Here is a 22,501-nt window from a genome sequence, read left to right as displayed (position 1 = left end):
CTGTCTGTGGGACACACTGACCCCTCCAGAAGGAAAGGGCCTGAATAGTTTTGTTACAGGGGTTCACTTGGTGCTTTGACTATATCCCTTATGGCTTTGAAACAATTTTTTTTTGTTTTCCCCAGTCTTTATCTCCCTGATCTTCTCCTCCCTGATCTTCTTTTCCCTAAACTTCTCCCTGATGTTCTCACCCCTGATCTTCTTTTCCTTGAACTTCTCTGATCTTCTCTTCCCTAACCCCTCACTTCCTTCCTGATCTCTCCTCCCTAATCTCTTTTTCTCTGAATCCCCTCTGTAAAATTCTCTTGTTCCTGCTGATGGGCAGAAGCACAGCCTTTGGGACAGCAGTCCCCTGTGTTTCTTCTTTGCTGGTAAAGCAATCAACCTTCTTTTTTCTTTTTCTCAAAACTGTGTCTTTGTTATTGGATTGGCATCAATGGGGACAAAGTCTGAGCTTTTGGCAACAGATTTTTGAATAGTGTGTCCATTGAAATATTTTGTTTTGCCAGGCCCAGTGACACAGGCCTGTAATTTCAATGGCTCAGGAAGGTCAATAGTTCTAGGCCAGCTGGGCCTGGTGGCACATGCCTGTAATCCCAGGGGCTAAAAAGGCAGACACAGGAGGCCCAAAATTTCCAAGCCAGCCTCAGCAATAGCGAGGCCCTAAGCAATTTAGTGAGACCCTATCTCTAAATAAAATACAAAAATGTCTAGGGATGGAGCTCAGTGTTTGAGTGCCTGTAGGTCCAATCCCCAGTATCAAAAAAAAAAAAAAAACAGAGGAAATGTTTTGGTTTGATATATATTGCATCCCTAGAAAGAGTCCAGGGTTTCCCCCTCTTATGTTTTCCTTTTGCTTCTTCATGTTTCCCCTGAAATTATCAGTACAGCGAAGCCAACCTGACAGGATGGGAACACATTATTCTGTTTTTCTAGATCTTTGAGTTACACATCAAGTTTGGAGCTGAGGACTCCTCAGCTGTTTGTCCTGCATGTGAATTCACAATTTTCGCACCTCTGTGATCATCAGTGATTTCAAATTCCTTGATGCTATACCTCATCATCACAGAAACCAGGCAACAACCTCTGATCAAGCCCAAAAAGAACCTGATGTTGGGACCTGGAGGTGCAGCTCACTGCTAGAGCACATGCTTAGCATGTGCAAGGCCCTGAATTCACCGAAGCACCAAAATGGGATTAACTAACTAATTAACTAAATAAATAAATAAATTTTTTAAAAAATTAAAAACAGGACAGGGTTTGTAGGTCAGAGGGAGAATGCTTCCTATCACATGCAAAGCCCAGGGTTCAATCCTCAGCAACACATAAAAATAAATAAATAAAATAAAGGAATTGTGTCCAGCTACAACTAGGAGAGGAAAAAAACAAAAAAACAAAAACTGGTGTTTGCTTTTCACCTTAGCATCATTTTTTTTTTTTTTTGTACTAGGGGTTCAACCCAAGGGTGCTTTACTACTGAGCTACATCCTCAGTCTTTTTTATTTTTACTTTTTCTTTCAAGACAGGGTCTTCCCAAATTGCCCATGCTGACCTCAAACTTGGGGCTCTCTTGCCTCAGCCTTCTTAGATCCTGATGTGACTGAAAGTTTGGCCCATGTCCCTGAAGCGGATACACTTTTGAGAAAAAGGAAAAAGAAGTTTTATTGCTTTGGTAGCAAGAGACAAGCACAGAGGACTCCTGTCCAAGAGGCTGTGATTCTGCCCATCAAGGGGAGTAGGGGGCTTTTAAAGAGGTGATTCAGGTGCTGAGCTGAGGTTCAGTGGTGGAGTGTTCCCCTAGCATGCCTGAGGCACTGGGTCCATCCTTAGCACCACATAAGAATAAATGAATAAAATAAACATGTTGTGCCTGTCAGGTTGATGGCCATGACTTAGAACAAAGCAACAGGCATGGGAAAGAAACCATCAGGCGCCCAAGGCAAACACCTGTCAATCACCGGGATCCCCTGGCCAATCCTGGAGTTCAGCCAACTCCCCCAACCAACTCCAGCAGGACAAAGGACACTAAAAACACCTTTTCCTGTTCCAAGCCCTTCCCTTCCTGCTGTAAGCCTCATAAAAGTCCTGTCCTGTCAAGCTCCCACGCGGTTTCTCCTCAGACCCTTCTCCTGTCCACTCTGTGGGTCTAATGGGTTCCACCTAGTGTGATATCTTGAATAAAGCATGGTTCAGCGGCCTTTTTAAATCTGCCAACTTTGGTCACTGTCTGCTGCCACAGTCTGGCTGGGCACAATTCAGGAGCCACTTGTGAAAAGAAACTAACTTTATTTTTAGAACCACACATACCAAACAAAACAGCTCCTCAGAAAAACCCTCAGAGCCCAACTGCCACCACCGGCTTCCCACAAGCCTCTCCACCTACCCCACTCCTCCTACTCTTGAGGCTGATTGGCTGGGTCGTGTGGGAGGAGCCAAAAAAGTCCCCCAATGAGCAGCTCCATAGTCTGAAAGGGTGGGAAACAGCCCAATGAGCATCACCGCAGAGGAGCCAATCAGCTAGATGTTGCTGGGGCCCCTGTGAGCCAATTATCAGCTGGCAGTCTCAAAGTTTGCTGGGGCCCCTTCAGCTGTGGCTCTCAACAGTCTGCCTTGCCTCATGTCATAGTGTCCATCTACAACTGAAAAAAATATTAAAAAAAGAAAAGAGGTGATTCAAAGTCTACATTCCACGTCTTCTGTCTGGATTTATAATCCACTAAAATCTGGGAGATAGTAATTTCTGAGATCTTCTGGTGCCATCCCCAAAGTCTGGATTACTTTGTTCCTGTCCAGGAACACTGTCCAGGAATCCTGTTTCCCCTGAGATTGGGGAGGGGGATGAGATTAGGGAGGAGCAGGAAGAGAAAGAAAACATGTATGTCCATTTAAAAATAAATCAATCAATAAAAATCAGTCACAGTGGCAGAGCAGCAAGGCTGTATCTAAACCATCAATGGACCACTGTTACACTGGGATTACAGGTGTGAGTTACACTGGCTCATTGTTAATCTTAAAACCATCAGCCTGAGCAGGGCATGGAGGTGCACACCTATCATCCCAATAAGGCTTGGGAAGCTAAGGCAGGAGGATTGCAAGTTCAAGGAAAGTCTCAGCAATTTAGCAAGGGTCTAAGCCATTTAATGAAAACCCATCTCAAAATAAAAAGGACTGGGGATGTGGCCCAGTGGTTAAGCACCCCTAGGTATGGAACTCAGTGGTAAAGCACCTTGAATTCCATCCCCAGTACCACCAAAATAATAATAATAATAATAATAAAGAGAAGAAAATGCCATCAGCTGGGACATTCATGAGAACCATTATGGAGGCTTTGAAGATGAAGAGTTGTTACTTTTTTTGTTTTTTACTTTTAGTTGGTAATGGACCTTTATTTTATTTATTTATATGTGTGGCTGAGAATCGATCCCACTGTCCCACACATGCTAGGCAAGCACTCTACAATTGAGCCACAATGCCAACCCCAAGTTGTTACTTTTTAATGGTAAGACAATATTTTAAAATTAACTACATTTCAGAACATTTACAATATTTATGAAACTTAATCAGAGCAATTCCATTTACAGTTTTGTTTTACATCTCAGTAGGAAAGAATCAAAACTATTCAGGTCAAAATTAAAATATCAAAAATATAAGACTGGATTGGTCTTGGGGCTGCATGCCTGTAATCCCAGCAGCTGGGAGGCTGAGGCAGAAGGATCTCGAGTTCAAAGGCAGCCTCAGCAAAAGTGAGGTGCTAAGCAACTCAGTGAGAACTTGTGTCTAAATAAAATACAAAATAGGGCTGGGCATGTGGATTAGTGGTCGAGCTCTGAATTTAATCCCCAGTAGCCCCTGTCTTCAGCAAAAAAACTCCATAAGACTCTCAGGTGAGGTAGTGGAGGATGCCTGTGATCTCAGCAACTGGGGAGACTGAGGCAGGAAGATCGTGAGTTCAAAGTCAGCCTCAGCAACTTAGCTAGGCCTTAATCAACTTTTTCAGACACTGTCTTTAAGACAAATCAAAACTACCCCCTAGAATTGGTGCTCAGTGGTAAAAACCTCATTTAGCATGATTGAAGATGCCCCTGGTTTTATCCCTAGCACCCAAACAAGCAGACAAGCCAACCTCAATTGTCTGTCAACATACAAACTCCAATTATTACTCTGTTCTTTTTTTTCTGTTTTTGTTTGTTTGTTCATTTGTTTTATTATTGTTTTTGTGCTGAGCATTGAATCCAGGACCTCATGGCATGGTAAACAAATGCTCTGCCACTGAGCCTAACCTTTTTAAAATTTAATTTAAAATTTTTGTAGGAATATAAACTTAACCCTGGGCCTCACATATGCTAGATAAATAAGTGCTCTACTGCTGAGTTACATCCCCAGTGTACAGCCGAATATTTGCATAAAGATCTTTGGCATTTGATTTGCTTCACGTGTGGAAATGTCTGTTTGTGCTGGCATGGTTCTTGCATTTCTTTTGCTGTTGTTTGTAGCAGAGTTGCCTGTGATTTTATAACTGGAGTTGCATGGAGAGGTGCCTCTCACTTCAATTTCAAGGAAAGCACATAACTGATTACTGTAGTAATAAACACACACACAGGTAAATCACTACTCAGGATTTTTGAAGCCAACAGGATAAACCCATAGAGTTTAGACCAGATTTAGGATTAAAAGACCTAAAGAGATTTATAGCATGGAGGGAACTGGGAGTTGGAGAACTGAGCCATAAACCAGTTGTGGTGGCTGGTTCTAGCTTACATAGTATCTTCACCAAAGAACAGTACATTTTATTTATTTATTTGTAATATTTATTTATCTTTTAGTTGTAATTGCACACAACACCTTTATTTATATGTGGAGCTGAGGATGGAAACCAGGCCCTGGCACATGCTAGGCAAGCTCTCTACCATTGAGCCACAACTCCAGCCCTAAGAACAGTACATTTGATTTTATTGTACTTTTTGATGCATACATTTTGTTTATATGATGGCAATTACGTGTTAACATGAAAAAAAATAAGATGGAAATTTCTGCACATCATCCACTACAGAAGCCCCAATCCACTGATCCCTTCCATTTCCATCAGGTACACAGGCAAACAGGCCTCCACCCACAGAGTGAAGCAGGTGCCATCACTATCCCAGACCTTAAATGATAGTACAGAGCAATAGTAACAAGAACAGCATGGTATTGGCACCAAAACAGACTCGAAGACCAATGGTACAGAGTAGAGGACACAGAAACTACCCCACAAAACTACAATTATCTTATAGTTGACAAGGGTGCCAAGAACATGCATGGGAGAAAAAGATAGGCTCTTCTACAAATGGCTCTGAAAAACTGGAAATCCATATGCAAGAAAATGAAATTAAAGCCCTGTCTCTCACCATGCACAAAACTCAACTCATAATAGATTGAGGACTTAGGAATACAACCAGAGCTCCTATGTCTAATAGAAGAAAAAGTAGGCCCTAATCTCCTTCATGTGGGATTAGGCCCCAACTTTCTTAATAAGACTCCTGTGGCACAAGAATGAAAATCAAGAAGCAATAAATGGGATGGAGTGCTGGGTTTTTGTTCTCCAGACTAAAAGGCTCAGGGGTCACTCCAGGTCAACTGGGCTAACTGGGCTGCACAAAATAACCACACAGGAGACACAAATACCTTTTTCTTTGGGATCGCTGTGACGCCTCCTCTGACCTTAAGGGTCACCAGGAAGAGAGAGAGCACATGGTAACCCCTTTCATTGAGGAGAAGCTATTCAAATGAGGCAAGAGGTCAGGTTTCAGGAGGCTGAGTCTATCTTCTTGATGTCCACTGTCAGCAGGTTGACTGACATCTGGGTAGGCCACACCCAAGGGCACAGTAAGAGAAGGAGACACACACAAGGCACTTCCATGGAAGATTCTATCCTAAACAGGGCAAGGGATTATATTACAAAGTAACAGGTGAGTGTAGCTTCATCCATGGGGCTGTAGCAAGACACACCCATGCACTAGACACCATTCCCCAAACCCAAGAAGGCATGGGGAAAGCTCTGCCACATTTCTGTGACTGAGCGCCTCAGCACCCAGCTGGGGAGTGTGACTCAGTCACATGCAAGGTTGATCTCCAACAATGGACTCAAACTAAAAAGTTTCTTCTCAGCAAAAGAAACAATCTGTGAGGGGAATAGACAGATACATCTTGGGAGCAAATTTTTACCCCTCACACATCAGATAGAGCACTCATCACTAGGGCATATAAAGAACTCAAAAAGCTAGACACCAAAAAAAAAAAACCAAAAAACAAAACATTCAATTAATTGGCCAAGGTTCAGAAAGGACACTTCTCAGAAGATGATGTTCAATCGATCAAGAAACACATGAAAAAATGTTCATCATCACTAGCAAGTAGAGAAATGCAAATTAAAACATCTCTAAGATTTCATCTCTCTCCAGTCAAAATGGCAGCTATTGTGCATACAAACAATAATAAGTTTTGATGAGGGTGTGGGGGAAAAGATACACTCCTACACTGCTGGTGGGACTGCAAAATGGTGCAGCCAATATGGAAAGCGGTATGGAGATTCCTTGGAAAACTTGGAATGGAACCATCATATGACTCAGCTATCCTGCTCCTCATTCTATACCCAAAAGACTTGAAAACAGCATACTATAGGGACACATCCACATCAATGTTTATAGCAGCACAATTCACAATAGCTAAATTGTAGAACCAACCTAGATGCCCTTTAATAGATGAATGGATAAAAAACATGTGATACACACACACACACACACACACACACACAATGGAATATTACTCAGCAATAAAAGAGATTAAAATCATGACATTTTTAGGTAAAAGGATGAAAATTAGAGAAGATAATGCTAAGTGAAGTTAGCCAATCCCCCAAACCAAATACTGAATATTTTCTTTGGTATGAGGAGGCTGATTCATAGTGGGATAGGGAGAGGGAACATGGGAGGGAAATCTGGATAAGAGTTTTTGGAATTCATAAGAGGGCTCTGAGCCAGGTGCCTAGGTCCACACCTGTAATCCCAACAGTTCAGAAGCCTGCATTAGGAGGATTGTGAGTTCAATGCCAGACTAAGCATTTTAGCAATTTAGCTAGGCCCTGTCTCAAAACAAAATATAAAGAAAAGGGCTGGGGATGTAGCTCATTGGTTAAGTTCCCCTGGATTCAATCCCCAGTACCAAACAAATAAATATACAAACCAAAAAGGGCTGGGGATATAGCTCAGCTGGTCAGTTCTTGCCTCACATGAACAAGGCCATAGGTTTGATCCCTAAAACCACACACACAAAAAAAGATGCTGAGTGTACAGGAACATGACATTTTGCACAGATATGGCTGCTGCACACCCACAACTACTTACCTCTTCCTCAGCATTGATGCCAAGGTGGTGGCTCTGCTTCCAGCCCTATGGATGCCAGGACTCAAATAGGAACTAGGAAAAACTGGTGGGGAGGGATCACTAGGGACTCTGTGGAGCCATCTGCACTTGTTCTGGGTCTAGAAGACTCTTCTTTTTACAGTGCTGGAGGCCAGAAATTCTACAGAGACCCGCCTCTTCTCACCCTGACTCTGCAGCCCAAATAGAACAAGATTTACTTTGGGGGCTTGGTACTATTCCAGCCTAGAGGACAGGTCCTTATGAGGTAATCTTTCTCTAAAGAAGAGCCTTCTGTGGAGATGAATGGCTGTTCCCAACTGTTATAAAAGAGTCTTTCTGGGGCTGGGGTGCAGCTCAGGGGCAGGATATGTGTTTAGTGCTCAGATAGACCTGAGTTGAATCCCCAGCACACCCCACCCAAGCACCCACAGTCTCTCTAGTTTCTTCTCTGTCATCACAATTTCTGGGGGGCCCTCTTCTAAATTTAGGCAAGGAGACCAAGCAATGTCTTTTGAACAAGATTTCCATCTTTATAGCCACACATAAAATCAGGTAAATGGAAAATCTGTACCATCTTCTGGTCATAATGATGTGACATTTTCTGTAGACTTCTGGTTCTTCAATTATTAGATGCAGGGTTTCCTCTGCTTTTCCAGTTGCTAAATCTGATGTTCTTTGTAATAGTGTGTGTGTGTGTGTGTGTGTGTGTGTGTGCACGCGGGTGCTGTCAATGAAGAATCATCTGAGGAAGTAGGATAAAATGCAGATTCTACTTTTTGGTACTGGAGATTAAACTCTACCACTGAGCTGCAGCCCTCTTTTAATTTATTTAGTTTGAGACAAGGTCCCTATACATTGCTGAGCTTGACCATGAAGCTGCCACCCTCCTGCCTCAGCTTCCAGAGTTGCTAGAATTACAGGGGTGTGCCATCAGATAGGTGAGATTCTGATGTCTAAATGTGCACCTGTCCCTATCCAGGATCCTAATGGGAACTGTTTATGGAACACACTCTGAAATGATACCATTAGGGCTGAAGTGTAGATCAGTGGTAGAGTGTAGAAGGCTTACCTATCGTGCCCAAGACCCTGGGTTTAATTCCCAGCAACAAAATCAATTAATAAATAACCATCCCAAAACAACAACCACAAAACAATGCTATGAAGGCCAATCCTTCATTTCTTTAAAGGGCAAATCTGACTAAAACTCCCCACATGAAGACACCTCAGTGACCCCATCATGCTGCAGGGGTGAACAGCAGGCTCCTCATGAGGACCCGCTTCTCATGTCTCATGCTGGAGGCACATATGACTTTGGGTGGTTTGTGGAACCTGCTCTTCTCAAGTGCTGCTGTTTTCCAGGGACACCATGTGGAAGCACACCCCCATCACATCTCTGGCCACCTGGCTAACTCCTACTGCTCTGCAGCCTCTGCAGGTGGCTTTCCTGACCCTTGCTCCATAGGCATGCTCCCTAGTCCTGCTTCTTTGTATTCCAGGATCCTCTCTAATAGCATTGTCTTCCTCTCCTGCAATCCCTGTTTCCCATCTGCCTCCCCAGATGACTCAGCAAGCTGAGCCCAGGAAATGGGTCTTACTCAGTTTTGTATCCCTTGAAGTTGACACATAGTCAACCTTGAATAAATTACTTAAGGCATGAAAAAATTGTGCTGTACCTCCTATGTGTTTTTAGCTTTTTTAGTGGGGAGCACTGGAGATTGAGCTCAGGGACATTGTACCATGGAGTCACATCCCCAGGCCTTTTTTGTGAGACAGGGTCTTTTGCCAAGTTGCTCATGGCCACACTAAGTTGCTGAGGCTGGCCTGGAAGTTGTGATCCTACCTCCTCAGCCTCCCAAGATGTGAAGATTACAGGCAAGGATCACCAAACCTGGAACTGAGTCTCTTTTTCTTTGTTTTTTTGTTTGGATGGTTGATTGGTTGGGGTGGAAGGGATGCAGATGATGGTGGTACAGGGGATTGAACTCAGGGGCACTTGTCCACTGAGCCATATCTCCAGCCCTATTTTGTGTTTTAGAAACAGGGTCTCACAGAGCTGTTTTGTGCCTGGCTGTTGCTGAGACTGGCTTTGAACTCATGATTCTCCTGTCTCAGCCTCCAGAGGCTCAGAGATTACAGCCATGCCCCACCACACCCCATAGGAGTCTCTGGATTTTAAAGATCAGTTTTAATTACTGTTCAGTTGTTAGTATTGGGGATCGAACCCTGGGGCACTTTACCAATGAGCTACATCCCAGTCTTCTTCTTTTTCCCCCTCTCCTCCTCTCCCCCTCCTCATCCTTCTCTACCTCTCCCTCCTCCTCCTCCTCCTCAGTGCACCTACAATTGCACTTTGTGCTATAAATCCACAAAAAAATAAAAAGTTCTTTCAGGTCTTGGAAGGGGACAGGAGAAAGTTGGGGATGGTGACACCTGAGGACTGAAGTTCATGCCCAAGTCCTGAAGCCTCACATTTGTATCCTAGTGCTCAGTGTCAAGGGCCCGACAAATGGATCCAAATGACTAATGGAAAAATGGAGACTGGAAGGCAATGGAACCCCACAAGTATGAAGATCATGGCCACCTTCCTGTACTGTCATTTAATGACTTGGCTGGGCAACTTGGTGGCACGGGAGGTCGAGAAGCCTGTCTTTACTGTTGGGGCTCCGGGTCATTCCTTTCTCCTCTCTGTGTACTTTTACTACACATGCATGCTGCCCTCCCTTCCCCTCCTTTCCAATTCCCATTTGTTGTAGGGACAAATAAGGCAAGGCACCAAAGATAGCAGGAAACAGTTTTATTTGGCTGCAGCCAGGTTCAGAGGGCACAGCTTTTGCTGTAATCAATTAATCCCCTGAACTCCGAATTCAGGGAATTTCAGAGTTTTATACCCAGCATGTAAGCCGAGGGGCTCACAAATTCACAGTCTGCAGAATTTCACACAAACACAGCTTCTTCTTTCACTGTTTTGGGCAAGTTAACCCATTTAGCATAACTGTCAGTTGGGAAGAGGGGTCTGTATGGAAATTCATGGTTGGGTTAATCCAAAGAATAGCCATTACCTTGGGGCTGAGTAAAACACACCAAAAATGCACACAGGATTCTTTGGAAAGATGTGTCTGGGTTTCAGAGAAGTGGGGGATCAGGACATCTAGTAATGCACACCACAAACTGGGCAATTACCATACACCATCTCCAACCCGCATGAAGACCCTGACAGGTAACCCATGCCCAGGGCTTGCTGAGGACCCCATTCTCACCACAAGTCCACCAGACCAAGAATACTAGTCATTCCTGTCTTCCCTGATCAGGGAGAGATATGGAGGATATATTGCACACATTCATGTGGGTCCTAACTGGTAGAGCCTGGATTTTTCTGATTCCAAGCCCCCTTTCTTTTTTCAAAGCCCCGGGGTGCTGAACAGGGCAGCAGAATGCACAGGGACTGCAGATTGGAGTTGTAATCAGCCAGCACAGCAGCAAACACTCCTCAGCACTTTTTAGACATAGTGTTCAGAGCCATGAGGAATCTGAAAGGAAAGAAAACACAGTCTTTGCCTTATTCTTGCCATGTTACAAGGCCCAGAATCTCATCCGAGAGAAAGCATTGACCTGCCTGGAACTCATGAGAACCACAGGGACAAAATATGATCAATTCCTGTAAGAGGGCTATAGAAAAATATTGACATGTAAATAGTATATTATAGAGGAATGGGGATGGGAAAGAGTAGAATGAATCAGACATAACTTGCCTACATTCACATATGAATATACAACCAGTGTAACTCCACATCATGTACAACCACAAGAATGGGGAGTTATACTCCGTATATGTATAATATGTCAAAATAAGCTCTACTGTCATGAGAAACTAAAAAGAATCAATAAAATCTTTAAATACTTTATACAAGAAAATCTATGGGAAATAAGAAATTGTCACTTTTTAATCAGAAAAATTACCACCACACATTACTCTATTTACATCCTTTATCTTATGTGATTCCCAAAAAAGTCCTGTGAGATACACACAGAAAGGCCATTCATTTGTAAACAAAATTAGGATTCAGGGAAGGCAGCAAGGCAGCCACAGTCCCAGCTTGTGGCTGGCAGAGCTGGAGATGGGACTCACTTTCTGATTCTCTTGCTGTGTATGCCGGTGATCACAGGGGTGTCAAGGGCTACAAATTAGAATTAGCCACAGGAACATGAGATCTTATTGAATCAAAGGCTTCTATGTAAAAAGACCAGAGGCATGGAGCAGACCAAAGCATCCTGGGGAAGGCTGGGCCAGGGCGGTGATAGGAAGGCAGGCCACTAAAACACTCAACCTTCATCTCCCCCATGGCTCCACATGTATCAGTGCTGGGTGCTAGGTACTGTGGAGACAGAGACAAAGATGACAGTCCCACCAACAACTGTACAGTCCTTGAGAACAGGAGAGATTGACAAGCTGTGATGCCCAGTGTGATGAATTCCACTTGGGTGGTGGTGGGGGTGAAGTTGGAAAGCCTTTAGAGCAGATGGAGTACCTGACTAGCACCCTGGGGAAGTAGAATTCTGCCAGACAGAGAAGGAAAGCCACGTTGGAAGGAATGGTCATTTGCTTGAGGAGTCCCTGCTGAGCACCCTGGCACCAGCAACAGCCTCACCACATCCCCGTTGCCCTGTGTGCAGGGAGTCCAGATGGCCCTGATGTTGGGAGTCAACCACAACCAGGAGGACATGGTCCAAGTTCTACTGAGCTGCCAGGCAGAGGTCAACCTGTAGGACCACGATGGATTGTGGGCTCTCATGATGGCCTGTCACAATGGCAATGCCGACCTGCTGTGCCTGCTCCTGGCCCACCTGGCCTGTGACATCAGCCTGAATGATAAGGTGAGACTTATGGGCAGTTAACAAGTAGGTTAGTGTTTAACTTCTGGTAATGAAAAGTGCCTCGATGGCCAGCAGAATTCAGGGAACCGAATGGTGGTAGCAAAAAAAATCAACCCCACAAGGCTGTTGTAGATTTAATGAGGCAATACAGTGCTTGGAGCCTGACGGCTGGAAACCTCACAACTCTGGACAACTGGATGAAGGAGCAAACTTTACAGAGTCATCTCTAGTTGTGAAACTGGAAATACCTCTCTGATATTGATCCACTCTGCACACTGGCCCAATCCACTGAGCCAGCCTGCGAAGTAGCCCTGCCAGACCCAGGCTTCTTAAATAAAGGTCTCAGTAAGGTGAGGACATTGATGATCATAATGATGATGATGATGATGATGATGATAACTAACCTGTGCCCAAATTATTTAACCCCATGATGACTTTCTTAGGTTGATATAGCTGCTGCCATTTTGCTAGAGGAAACTGAGGTCCTAAATAGTAAGGTGCATGGGGTAAAGTACCCACGATCATACACCTGGTGGAACCCACCTCCCTTGAACTCCTGAGTCCAACATCCAGCTCTTCTATCATCCTGGTTGTTGTCCCATGGAAGCAGCATATCTCTAGGTCATAGGTGAAACTTTGCACCTTTTAGAGAGCCTACCGCATATCAGCTAATGAATCAACAATTGAATAAGTGAACCCCAATGTTTGGAGACCAATCATCAGAAACTACAGGAGGTGTAGCTAGGACGTTCAGTAGCCTTGAGCTCAAGCCCAGTACAGAGGGAAAAAAAAAGTAAATTGCTTTGGGCAGTGGGAGCCAATGAAAAATTTCTGAATAGTGGTGCCATTTGATCAGATTTGTTTCTTCTGATGATCACAGGGGGAGACTGAAAGAAAAGGGATCAGTTGGAAGGTTCTTATGAGACTTTGGGTATAGAGCAATTTGAGTGGGGATGAAGACAAACCCCTGCAAGAAAGGAATCAGGAACTGGTGCATGCCAAGATGGGGTGATATACTAAATGGTGGAGAGGCATCCGAAATGGGTGACAGGAGAATGGTTGTACCATTGTCACCATATCTATGTTCTCTTCCTCCTTAGTAACACAACTCCCAAATTTTAGCTGGGCACCTAACCACCCAGGGGACAGACTCCATTTCCCAGCCCCCTTGCAGTTTGGTGTGGCCAAGCAACTAAGTTATGGCTAATGAGGTATTAGCAAGGCAAAGGGTACAAACTCTGGCTCCTGCCTTTACAGTGAAGGGGATGCATTTTCCCCCTCCCATTGGCTGGAATATGGAAACCAGAGAGTTTGATCCATGAAGATGAGGCCCACACCTGAGGGATGATGGAACAGTGAGTCAGAGCAGCTTCGTCCCCATCCAATCTGTTCAGGACTACTCATTCCCTATTTCATATTTCAGCAAGGAATAATATTCTAACTTGTTTAAGACACTGTACATTTGGATCTCTGTTGAGTTGGACAAATGTTCTCAGAACCCTGTGGCAATGTCAAGGGTCTAATGCTATACCATAAGTGGACTTCAGCATAGAAAAGCTTAGGAAAGCCTTTTGGAAGGAGCATCATGGCAAAGCTAGGTACAGTGGATATCTCCTCCTGGTACCATCCCCTGTTCATGCCCACAGTGGAAGCCTTCAGCCCAAAGACCTACAAAAAGGGGTCACCCAGTAGATGCCTGGATACAACCTGGGTCCCCTAAGGCAGCCAGTTTTTAAACCAATCAGTGAGTTTGAAATGATGTGGTGTGGAAATCTGTGCAAAGCCATTGAATTATCTGAGCATTCAAATACAAAAACATGTAGAGTTTCAGGCAATAGTGGTGGATTATTGTCAGAGAGTGCAACCACGGAGTGCAAGAGACATGAGGACAGAAGCTGAATTTGCATGAGTAGAGGTCAAGACAAATTGAAGGTAGGAGCAAGAAGGAACTAGGAGTGGGCATCAGATCAAGAGCAAAGAATAAGCTTATGGAGGAGCTGCCTCCTGGACTACCTACCAAGTTCCCCTGGCCTGGAAACCTCCCTTCCTAGACCCATCCCTCATCTCAGGACTGCACCAGTAAGCTGCCCTGTTCTGCAAGAAAACTAACTGGCCTCTGGCCCCCAAAAGACAGGTACCACACACTACCTGTGCCAATCAGGAACTTAGGAGCTGGGATTTAGAAGAGGGCTTCAGCCCCCTTCTGCTGTCCAGGTTGTAACATGAGGATCTCAGAAATTACTGGTGCCAGTGTCAGCCATGTGGGCTGAGGGCCACAAGGAACTCTTCAGATTGAAAGACTGGAGCAGATGCTCAGGGCAGAGCAGTGGTGAGAGACTACTTCCTGATGTGACCAGGTCAACCCTTGCTCCATGAAGGCTCCAATGCATACCTCCCTTGCCTTCAGTAACTGCCCTAGGTGAGTGGCTTTCCCATGTCCCCTCTGGATATGCAGCCTGCGGAAGCCAACCAAGGCCTGGTGTCTACTCAGACGTCTCAGGGTTTGGATCCCAGTTGGGCCACTTGGCCATTCAGGCTCTTGGTCTAAAAACTGGGATGGCAGTTCCTCCTCTGTTCTGGCAAGCATTTAATTAGTTAGAGCACTCAGTACAGTGCTTGGCTCTGGGCAGAGCTCTGCAGAGAGCTTTCCCTTCCCCTAGACCTGGCCATGTGCTTAGCAGCTTGACTTCCCCAGGTCTGCCAGCTCTCCACATCTGACGGCTTCACATCTGTGGATTCAACCAACTGTGAATTGACAAGTGTTTAGAAAAACGTATTTCATGTGTACTAAACACATAGGCTTTTTTCCTTCTCATGAGTCCCTCTACAGTACAGTAAAATAACTACTTACATAGCATTTACATTGCATTACGTATAAGTAATGTAGAGACAATTTAAAATATATGGGAGCCTGGTGCAGTGGCACATGCCTGTAATCCCAGAGGTCTAGGAGGCTGAGACAAGAGGATCAAGAGTTCAAAGTCAGCCTAAGCAACTCAGCGTGGCACTAAGCAACTCAAGCAACTAACAAGATCCTGTATCTCTCAGTGGTTAAGAGCCCCTGGTTCAATCCTTGGTGCCAAAAAATGAATAAATAAATACAAAGTATATGAGAGGTTCAATCTCCAGCACTTCAAAATAAATAAATTAAGAAAGTGTCCAGGAGGGTATGTGGTGGTTATATGCAAATACTATGCCTTTGTTCATTTGTCTTTCTTTTCTGGTGTTGGGGGTTGATCCAAGGGCTTCAAACATGTAAGACAAATTTTGTACCACTACTGAGCCACATCCCAGCCCTGACATTTTTTTAAAAACAAATTTTTATTAATTTATTCATTTTTTTTACACAAACACAACTTTTAATTTCTCTGGTTGTAAATGATGTAGAGTTATACCATTTGTGCATTCATTCCCATACATAGGGGTAATTATGTCCATATCATTCTACCATCCACCTCCACTCACCCTCCCCTCCCCCCGCCTCTCCTCTGCTCAATTTATACTTCCTCCCTTCATTCCTTGACCCCTGCCCATTGTGGATCAGCATCCACTTAGAAAAAAACATTTAGTCTTTGGTTCTTTATGATTGGCTTATTTCATTCCACATGATATTCTTTAATTCCATCCATTTACCTGAAAATGCCATAATTTCATTCTTTAAAACCACACAATATTCCATTGTGTATATATACCACAGTTTCTTTATCCATTCATCTACTGAAGGGCATCTAGGCTGTTTCCACAGTTTAGCTCTTGTGAATTAAGCTGCTAAAAACAGTGAGGTTTTGCCAACCCTGCCATTTTATATTAGGCACTTGAGCATCCACAGATTTTGATTTCCTCAGGGATTCTTAGAAACAAGACCACCCCCAACACCAAGGACAACTGTACTTAGAACTGCCCAGGCATTGATTCTAATGACTTCATACATAGCCATGTACTTTTCACAATAACCTTATAAGGTAAATACTGATGTTATTTCTGTTTTCTATATGAGGAAACTCAAGCACAGAGAGGTTGAGTAACTCATCGAGGCCACCTGCCTAGTAAATCCCAGGTCTGGTATTTCAAGCCAGCTGATCAGGCTTGGAGACTACACCCCATAGTCATGTAGCAGAACACTTCTTGCTCCCTTTTCAGTGTTCCAGGCTGGGGAAGGAGCACTTGACAGCAGGGGGAAAACACTGCTGAAAGAACAAAGCTGCTTCAGGGACCCAATATTAAGTCAGTTACTGACCTGCAGGTCCTGCTGGGTGGCCACTGGACAGAGAGGACAAAGAGGGAGAGTGTTTAAGACTGGAACTGTTGAGATGTTGGTATGCCCATATGCTCAGCATTTCTAGAAAGAAAAGGGCCTCTGTGAAGAGCACAGATGTTTGAATCCTACATTTCCTCAATTGCCCCTAAGGAAGATATTCTCTACACTGTAGTTTAGATCAGTTTCTTTACCACCACCCCCATCCTGGAGAGAGATGGACCTGGAGCCCCAGGGAGCCCAGCTGGTGTTCCACAGGATCCCTGACATCTTCTCTGTCTCTACCTTTGTCCTCCATCCCACTTTCATGCTTGGGGAAGGCCTGGAGACAGTACCTGGGCCTCTGCTCCAGGGAAGTCCACTGTCTTGTTGGGTAGAGGGGTGACTGGGCAGCACCACATACCCTGTGAGACCCACAACATCAGAATCCCTTCAGTCCTAGCCAGGGCAGTGGTGTATACCTTGATCCCAGTGATGCAGAAGGCTGAGGCAGGAGGATAGCAATTCATGGTCAGTCTCACAAGATCCTGTCTCAAAATAAAGAATGTAAAAAAGGACTGAGGATGTAGCTCAGTGGTGTAGCACCTGGTTCAATCCCCACTACCCACCCCCCCCCCTCAAAATCACTCCAGTCTCCTTGAATGCCACCAGGTTCCTGAAGATAGGCCAGGGAGAAGGGAGGGAGGTCCATGGTGATGGCACCCACCTTCATAGGAAGTCCAGAAAAGTGTCAGTTGGCTCTTCAAAGCATGGGCCAGTTTTGTGCTAGGTCCTCAGTTTGAGGGCTCTCGCCAATTCCAAGGTATATGAAAAGCCCCACCCAATGCCTTTCCTCCTGTATTAATTCTCCCCATAACCCTATAAGGCTCAAAGCCACACATCCAATACATGCTGGAACCACGATTGACAGAGAGTGACATTCACACCTGGATGAAAGGCCATGAATCTACCACACCACCCCTGTTCAGCCTCACTTCCATGTGGACACTTCCCTCTGACTAGCCCACTGGAAAGGTCAAATGCAGCATGTCCCAAACCAACATCAAGAGCTCAACACAGGGGACCCCCTGAAACCATCTCCTCCTCTAGTATTTCCTCTCCCAAGAGCCTATTCAAAACCTACACAGTTAACATAGAGCACTCTGATGTGTAGAAGTCATTCCCCCGCCCACCAAGCAATTCTCCAGGAGCTACCAATGGTGCACCATCTACCTGGAGTTGAGTCAGATCCCTCAGGTTAAGGGCTCAGAGCCAAAGGCTTACAATCTGTGGGCTTGTTTGGTGTCTGATTTCCATTTTGTTTCCCTATTAATTCAATTTTACTGGGACAGTGGGTTGAATGGTGGCCTTTAAAAAGATGTGTCCACATCTTGTTTCACATTCACTGTGAATGTGATCTCATTTGAAAAAGGGTCTTTGCAGATATAATAAAGGATCTCAAAATAAATGACACTAGATTAACCAGATGAAGTTAAGTCCAATGACAAATTCAACTGAAAGACTTTCAGAGGAGAGACATTTATAGGCCAACTTAGGATAGAAGCAGAATTGGAACGAAACACCCACAATGCAGGGGAAACCTGTAGCCAGAAGCTAGTGGAGACAAAGATCTAGAACTATGAGAGTAAATTGTGTGGCTTTAAGCCACACAGTGTGTGATAATTTGACATGTCTGTCCAAGAAAACTCATAAAATGGTATTGATGAAAGTGATGGTCAGCCACACATATTGAGGGGAAGCATTTTTTTTTCTTTACATATGTGGTAGTAGAGATTGAAAGGGGTGCTTCACAAATGAACTAAGTTCCCAGTCCATTTTATTTTTAATTTTGAGATGGGTTCTTGCTAAGTTGCCCAGACTGTCCTGAAATGTGCAATTCTCCTGCCTCAGACTCCCAGGTTGCTAGGATTACAGGTTTGTGCAATTATGCATGGCAACATTTGTTCTTTAATATTTACTTATTTATTTCATGTTGGTGGTGCTGGGGATTGAACCCAGGGCCTTGTGCATGCAAGGTAAGTACTCTACCAACTGTTATATCCCAAGCCCCACATCCCCAACCCTTTTTATTTTTTATTTTGAGACAGGGTCTCCCTAAGTTGCTCAGGGGATTTCTAAATTGCTGAGATTTATGATTGACTTTGAATTTGTGATCCTCCTGCCTCAGCTCTCCTTGCCCAGTATCTGCATGTTTCCATTTTGCTCAGGATTCTCTAGTCTTTTGAACATAGGTTCCAAAATACCTTGAAAAGTAGTCAAGTTTTAAAAGTTTATCTCTGCCGCAGTCTGGCTGGGCACAAATCATCGAGCTGCCACAAAGCACTTGTATGCTCAAACAGGAAACTTTATTGCCTGAACTCCAACAGCACTCCACACACACTCCCCAGGAACTCTTCCAAATGCCACCCACGCAGCTCCTCTCCGGTACACCACACCAACCGGAACTCCCTCCACTGGAACTTCACCAACCAACATGAACTCCCTAGGCAATTCCCGTGAGAACTCCAAAGTAGCGGGCACCAGAGGCAGACAGCAGGAGTCTATATACAAATGCATCAATCCAGCATCATCTTAATGGCTCACCTCTCAACCATTACTTCTGGCAAAATGCCAGGGGCCATTCTGACTCGGTTGTGGCTCTCAACATCTCCCCACTTCTGTTTAGTTAAACAACAAGCAATGTGGCTTAGGGACTGTGCCTGTCTTAGGTTGTCCAATACTACATATGGTCCTTACCCGTCATCGGATAAGCTGACCTCAAGGCGTCAGCCTCCTGTCTTAGTTTGGTACCATTGCAATTAGATCTTACCCATCATTGACTACCAGTCCAGCATACAGCCATACTTGTGGATAGGCCTTTGCACCAGTGGGGGGTGAGGTTCTTTGCCTCACCTCTGTTGGCCCACAAATTTTTAGAGCATCACAAGCAGAAGGGAGGAGGATGCAAAATGCCATGACACCAAGCCAAATGATGAATCTTTTTGGAAAAATTGTACTACTGATGACACCATCAGCAAAGATACCCCAGCACTATTACAATTTGCTGCACCAACAGATAGTTCACAATGCATACAAGTGATACATAGTCCAGGCAAGTTCTGCAAGCAGTTCAAAGCAGAGGAATCCATCAATATGTCCATTTCCTCCCAAAGTAAATCGACTCCTTGATTGAGCATCACTTGTTGAGTTATTATTCATTAATGCATCAATTTATACAGTTTGTTGTAATAGCTATCATAGAAGCTGTAGTTTGGTTTTATCTTTGTCTACACCGGCACTGGGATGAAGATAGGAATTCTGGCAATGATGGCTAAAAAAAAATTATGTAACATTCCAGCAGGCACTAAAAGAAAGCAATTTCCTAAACAATTTAGTATCCTGAATAGAATTAGATATAATGAAAAGGAAAGGTGAAAGTAAACAAACAGAACTGTTAACCTCCTTATTTGTTCACATATTACAACAATCCTCAACAGCTGTTTACCCAATTTAAATTAAAACACTTAAATCACATGACTAATAAAAATATTTGGATCCATTTTTTCATGAGCGCTCCTCATATATGATATATGGACATATGCACATACAGACATACAACACAAAACACAAGTGTGCACACATAATATACAACACATAAGACAATAGTAAAGGCCTTGTAGCATTACACAGGTGAAATCTCCATTGCAATGTTTAAAAACTCCACAGTCAAAAAATAAAACTGCTCAGAAAAATATTAACCTAAGTATGTATGAGCTCAAAAAATAAAATAGAACTTTATGATGTGGGAAAAGGCAATAATAATATAGATATTGAAAAAGACATCCTGGTTACCACCTGGGTTTGACTCTTTTTTGGATATCCCATCCTTTTTCCTGTAACTTGCATAATGGGTCTGAAGGTATTCCCACAAGCAAGCCCCAAGGTGTTTTACATTTAAAATAGGCTCTAATTGTATTCTTTATTCATTAGCCTCCAGGTGTGGGAGAACCACTGTTGCAGATGCAGGAATAGCCAAGCTGGAGCTCTGGATATCAGCTGTTATGGATTTGAGTCAAATCATCTTCATTTTGGTCTGTAGAAATCACTTTGGTTAGTCTCTCTGGAATCCAAATTGGCTGCTGTTCTCCCTGTGGAAACACACAAGCAGAACCCTGACTCTAGACAATCACTGGGTCAAGACCTTTCCATTGTCCTGTTAGAATATCCTTCCAAAGTACCTTAGGCTTATGTACCTTTTTTGGATACATATGTCTTTCCACAGCACTAAGCTCTGATGAATCCAAATTTTAAAAGTTTAGAGTAAAAAGGGTTATTTTAAGTTTATCTTTGGGGGATATATACCCCTTTCCAATTCCCTCTTTTTGCTTTAATAAGTACATTTTAATAATTTGATGAGCTCTTTCAACTATGCCTTCTCCCTGTGTATTGTATGGGATTCCTATTATATGAGTAATGTCAAATGATGAGCAAAATTGTTTAAAAGAGGTAGAAGTATAACCAGGACCATTATCTGTTTTTAACTGTTTTGGAACACCCACAGTGGCAAAATTTTGTAAGCAATGAGCTATAATATCTTTAGTTTTTTCTCAGGCATGAAGGGAGCCCATCAAAAATCCAGAAGAAGTATCAACTGCAACATGCAAATATTTTAATTTTTCAAATTCTGGCAAGTGTGTGATGTCCATCTGCCAAATATGATTAAGGTATCAGTCCTCTAGGATTGACTCCAAGATTAACTTGTGGTAAAAAGGTCACATAATTTTGACATTGTTTTATTATTTGTCTAGCTTGTTCCTTAGTTATTTTAAAATGCTTTTGTAAAGTATTAGCATTGACATGGAACCTTTTATGAAAATTTGTAGCTTCTTCTAGTGTAGAAAAAATATATATGTCATGTGTAGTATTATCTGCTAAATCATTGCCCAAACTAAGGGCTCCAGGCAATCCTGTATGTGCCCTGATATGTCCTATAAAGAATGGATCTTTTCTATCCCAGATTAGACTTTGTATAGTGGAAAACAAAGAGAAAACAGTAGAGGAAGGAGAAATCCTACCAGCATCTTCAAGGGCACTATAGCATTAACTACATACTGACTATCAGAAAATAAATTAAATACAGAATCTTTAAACATCATAAAAGCTTGTAATACTGCATTAAGCTCTACCTTTTGAGCTGATTGTTTGGGTACTAAAAATGTAAAAGTTTGATCAGGTGTAACTATTGCTGCTGTACCATGATTTGACCCATCAGTGAATACATTTGGAGCATTCATGATAGGTGTTTTTCTTGTCATTTTTGGAAAAACTACAGGATGCGAAGACCAAAAAGACAATAAAGGGTTAGATGGTAAGTGATTATCAAATGAAATATTAGATTTGCACATGATTATTGCCCAAGTATTTAACTCATTAGCTAACTCATCAATTTGATCCATAGTATATGGAGTAATAATTTTATTGGGAGAAATCCCAAACACTCCCTTGGCTGCTTTTATTCCTTTGAGTATTAATTGTCCTACAGTGTCAGGTTACCTAGTAAGAATAGTGTTAGGAGAATAAGATAAATGTATCCACAATAATGGACCTTCTTGCCAAAATACTCCTGTAGGAATATTTTTTGTTGATAGTACAATAAATAATAAAGGCAAACTTATATCAATTCTATCCAAATGCATATTTTCCATATATGTTTCAATGATTTTTAATGCCTTTCTTGCTTTAGGCATTAACATTTGGGGTGAATTTGGATCTGATGGACCTTTGAGGATATCAAATAAAGGTCCCAACTCTCCTGTTGGTATGCCTAGATAAGGCCTTATCCAATTTATGTCTCCTAATAACTTTTGAAAGTCATTAAGTGATTTGAGTTGATCTACTCGTATATGAATTTTTGGAGGACGGACCATGGTTGAGGATAAGAGAACTCCTAAATAATTAATTGGAAAATGTAATTGTACTTTATCTATTGCTATCT

This window comes from Marmota monax, unplaced genomic scaffold (genome assembly GCF_021218885.2).
Source record: "Marmota monax isolate L192 unplaced genomic scaffold, Marmota_monax_Labrador192_F-V1.1 WCK01_AAM20220418_F8-fsc00023, whole genome shotgun sequence".
In the NCBI taxonomy this organism is placed as follows: Eukaryota; Metazoa; Chordata; class Mammalia; order Rodentia; family Sciuridae; genus Marmota; species Marmota monax.
The sequence above is the reverse complement of the archived record's forward strand: the minus strand, read 5'-3'. Positions refer to the sequence as shown.